This window comes from Camelina sativa, chromosome 4, assembly GCF_000633955.1.
Source record: "Camelina sativa cultivar DH55 chromosome 4, Cs, whole genome shotgun sequence".
NCBI lineage: Eukaryota > Viridiplantae > Streptophyta > Magnoliopsida > Brassicales > Brassicaceae > Camelina > Camelina sativa.
In genome coordinates, this window is record NC_025688.1 from 1,441,880 (window position 1) to 1,446,871 (window position 4,992).

A 4,992-nucleotide genomic window follows, 5' to 3' on the forward strand; every position below is an offset into this window, starting at 1 on the left:
CATTTTCATTTTCAGTTAATTATAGAAATTGGATAAGGTGTTGTGAAATAACGACTACTTCAAATTTAAGTATCTTTGAAATTTTTGCAATAGATCAAAAACGTCCATTGTTATAAAGTTAGTGTTAGCATTTTAGTTTTGTATTAGAATATCGACAAAAATCACCTATTTGGCTAAAAGAGTGTCTGTTTCCGTAAAAAATATTTTTCATTTTTATATTTATGTTTCTTGCTTTCACTTAAAGCTGGATTCTTTGTTTGTTTAGGAGGTTGATACATAAAATATAACCAAAATTATACACCAAAGATGTTTGTTGAGTTAGGAGTAGTTCATGGGCTGAGCCAGTATAGAATCATCTGGGTCAAATGACCCTAGTGAATTTTTAAATTTGGTTAAAATATTAGGGAAAAAATCAAATTGACCCTGGTAAAATAGCATAATTGACCCCTATAAAAAAATTTAATAACATAATTGACCCTTTAAATTTTTTTTGACCCTGATAAACTGATTTCCTAGCTCCGCCACTGGAGTAGTTTCCAAGGAGCTCATATACGATGAGCCTTCTGAAACTGTCTCTTTATATTATAACTCCTTTTTATTATAGTATATGATTATGAATTTTGTTTTTTAATATAGTATATGATTATGAATTTTGTCTTTTTTTTGGACAGTGAAAATGGTGACAAACAAGGAAGAAAAGGAAGTGGTGGAGCTTGTTGGATACATACTTGATCATATCCTTTACTCTCACCCTTCCTAAACTCTCCTTAAACCCTACAGGTACACGCAGCTTTAATCCCTTCTTATCTTCTACTTTATTTTTAGCACAATTTAAAGTTGAAATAAAGTATGCATATATATATTTTCGAAGATATAAGGACATGTATGTAGGGTCTATATGCATACACACACGTACATATTTATACACATCATATATGAATTTCCTTACTTTTAAAATTTAATTTTCCTGCCTTCAAACTGTTAATAGAGTCGTTAAATATAAATTCCAGTAAGGTTTTGGTCCATAATTTTGACCTTTAAATAAAGTAGAATGATTGAGTTGGAGAATTACAAAATACACGTGTATTTTGTAATGTTTTGTGAAATTCTAATTCGTATATTGTATGTATATATTAATATATACGATGAGGGTAGAATAAATCGATATGCGTAACACATGGGGATCTAATGATATATGTAATGCTTCACAAGGCAATGACGGTTGCGCTGCGACATACCAAGCATGTGAGTTACTAGATCCACTTCGAACCATCTAAAATTTAATTTACTTTCACCTACATAAATGTGCGAATTTATTATATTGGTACTTTAACTCTGAATATTTTTGTCCTTACTGTACCACATTAGGCTTTGTCTTCTCCAAATATCCTCAAATAATTTAGTTTCACTATTAAACCGAAAAATATCACCAACATAAAGACAAATAACTAATGCTGACAAAAGAAAAGACAAAAAAATGTGAAAATAAAGAGAGAAATAACCAATTCCACTTGGCATTTACAGATTTTTGTTTCTAAGCTTTCTATAGTACTAAAATCCTAACTTCACTGTAATATTTACTATTACATTACACAAAACAAAAGTGACCTGTGCTATAACAAAATTTTTGAATAAAATAACTATTTGACCCTTCCAAAAATGAGAGTCCTTGAATTTAATGTTTATTTGATTTTCAAACAACCAATAATTCAGGATTGTTGAGTTGTGAAATGGGTTTGCCACGTCGATGTTAAAATCCAACCACTAGATAAGTATATGATTAGATGGAATGATTAGACACTTAATCCCAGTGGCATCCTAAGGGGTTTAGGCTTTTAGCACATTATTATAGTGATTTTATTAACTCTTTTTAGTATTAAATCACATTTAGTGTTTCTACCAAAAAAGAAATCACATTTAGTTTGTCAAAAAAAAAAAAAAAATCACATTTAGTGTTGTTTTCATAAACAATTCTTTTTTGCTTATACTTTCATGGCATATGTATGATTCTCTTATATAAAACGAATAATATGATTAACTGATTAAGTACATTTCCTTCTTAATTGATCATGTTTCCTCATAATCGTATTACGACTGTATCCAGCACGACGTTGACTTTTAATATTCATTCAGTCTCCCACACATGCGGTATTAAACTGGGTAGTACAGAAACAAAACAAAACAAAAAAAACAAATGTTTTCGTAAAAGATTGTTAGTTTATGGGTCAAATTTTGTTTTATTAAGTTACCCAAATTTATTATTATTGGGAGACGTATGTATAACTACTCCCATAAGATCGTATACTTAATGAATAGAATCATACAATTTAAATTGATGCGAATAAGTCTTATGGTTATTAATTTATTTTATAAATGTATGGACCGTATTTCCCCACTCAAAATTGAACCGATTCTAGCTACTTTCTCTTTTTTCTTTTTCTGCCCAACCACCTTAAATGTTTTATAATATTTTTTCGTTTTTTTTCTTTTATGTTAAGAGTTATGTGCCATCTTTTGATTTTTAATTACAAAGATATTTTTTTTGCACAAAAAAATTATAAACGTGGACAGTTTATATATATTTTTCTCTTAAAAAAAAAAGGACAAAGCATTTAGATACTTAACAGTGTACAAAAATATGATAACAAAATTTGGAGACTTTAAAAACTTTAATGGCTAGAACTATGTTCCATACCTTGATTATGTGTTAGCTGGAAAGTTCAATTCGATCTTCATTTGATTAATGGAAAGTTCAATTCGATCTTCATTTGATTAATGTCGTTTTTATCGTGTAAGTGGACTATATTCCAAGTTTCTAAAACCATCTCCAATGGTTTTCCCTATTTTTACTTCTAAAATAGAGGAACTCTATAATAGAGGTGATTTTTGCTCCAATGGATACTTATATTTTTTCCTCTAAAAAAGAATATTCCGTAGAGATTCTTTTTTTTTATTTTACTATTAATACCTTTTACTTATAAAAGTTGCAAACTAACCTATTTATTTTATTATTTGTGAAACTTTCATAAAATTATAACATTATTTAAATTTTTAACACTCATAAATATTATTTAAATACAAAACCTCCACTTCATAAATTATTATTAAACTATTTAAATATATAATTTATTTATTTTGATGATAAATATAAAAGTATTAAAAGTTCAAGGACCATTTTATAAATAAAAAAGTTTAACTCTATTATAGAGGAAAAAATAGAGTTCTCTATATATATAGGAAAAAATAGAGATCTCTATTATAGAGGTAGAAATAGAGATGGGTTGGAGTAGATTTTACTCTAAAATAGAGTTAAAAAGCAAATATAGAGGTGGGTTGGAGATGCCCTAACCATTAAAAAATAACGTTGAATATGTATGGTAAAATGACAATAAATACTAATTTTATAAATTATTGAACTTGATCGTTACTCGTTTATATAAAAACTATGTAAGTAAAAAAAAACCCAATAAAATAATGATTTGCAGCTTGATTAGTTGGTATGGAGAGCAATAATTATGTTTGGATGGGAATGGGATGTTAACAAAAGTTGTTAATTAAAATAGACTTCTACTTTTATTGATGAAATGAAACTGGTAGGAGAAGAGCGTTAATGAGTGACCATACTTTTGATTAGACTAAGTTGGCATCTTTCTTGTTATTAAGAGAGGTATTCAACTTTAATTAATCAGAGTCCAAACTAACAATAGAAGTCTCTGTCCTCCCCATTTGTGGTACATTTTCTTCTCCCGATCATTGTTTGATTGTTTTAACGTTTAAGTTTTATTAGTAAATAGTACTAACAATTATTAGTAGAACAATATTATATTTGATTTCGTATACATCGTTATAGGCCTGGGCATAAAATCTAAATCCGAAAATCCGAACCGTATCCAAACCGAAATAAGCGGATTAAAACCAAACCGATATTAAAAATAACCGATTGGTTTTTGGCTTTCATTATTTTAGATATCGGATATTATCCAATCCGAACCGATATCCGATAGATATCCGAATATATAAGAAACAGTTTGATATTCCCATAGATATGTCTCATATCTTTTATGTATTTATATGGTTCTATGAGAATCTTGTCATTTACTTTATTTCTATCTTTTTTATTTTGTTTTAATACTCCATTAGTATGGTTACTTGGTACAAGAAGATTAAAAGTATTCGAATAAAATATTGTCCAATAACTTTTGGTTTAATTTTGGTTATCAATAATTATATCCGAACTGATTCGAAATCTGAATTATCCGAACCGAAATCGATCCAAATTTTATAAATATCCGAATGGATGTTAGATTCAATATCTAACAAATCTAAAATCCGATCCGATATCCGAACGCCCATGCCTACATTGTTACATTTGGAATATGAAAGATAATAATATATGCACATACTTTTATGAAGTTGTGTATTATGTACCGTTATATATATATTCTCGTCTAACTTCTGTTGAGATAATATATTATTTGTCTACCTAATTTGTTACAGAATTTAAATTTATATTCATAGAAATATATTGATGATCTCTCTAACATGTCAGATGAAGTTTACAATTACGTAATAGTAAAATAGCTTGAACAATTGATTAATAATAAAAAAAAGTTACTGGATACAAAACGTTACAAAAATTAGTTGCATATATTTTTATTTTTATTTTCACGAGTAAAAAAAAAATGGTATTATAAATATTTATATATATGAAAACAAAGAATTTTTATCGTAAAGTTTACACTACACCGTCAAAACACAGCTACTTATGTCAGTGACTCTTCTTCTATCACCACTACACGACAACCAAAAAACACAACACAAACACACTCTCTCATAACTGGCGTCACATTCATCCTTGTACTCTAATTGGAACGTATCCACCACGCTCTCATAGCGGCAACGCGCTTATCTTCTGGCACACTCACCCGCACCGTACCCGTCGTCGGTCTTTTCGCCAATTTATCGTATTTTTCCGTGAAACAGAATAATATA

The 4,992-nt window shown here is 28.5% G+C and overlaps 1 protein-coding gene and 1 long non-coding RNA gene across 2 annotated transcripts in view; both read left to right on the forward strand.

Moving 5' to 3' along the window:
- The window catches only part of LOC104779528 (cyclin-J18-like), a 63,514-nt gene that overhangs the window by 2,663 nt on the left and 55,859 nt on the right, over positions 1 to 4,992 (forward strand). The window lies entirely within an intron of this gene.
- Positions 664 to 1,472, forward strand: LOC104779526. The gene is made up of 2 exons (XR_766487.1): positions 664 to 780; positions 1,213 to 1,472. It is a non-coding gene; the product is annotated as an uncharacterized LOC104779526 (long non-coding RNA).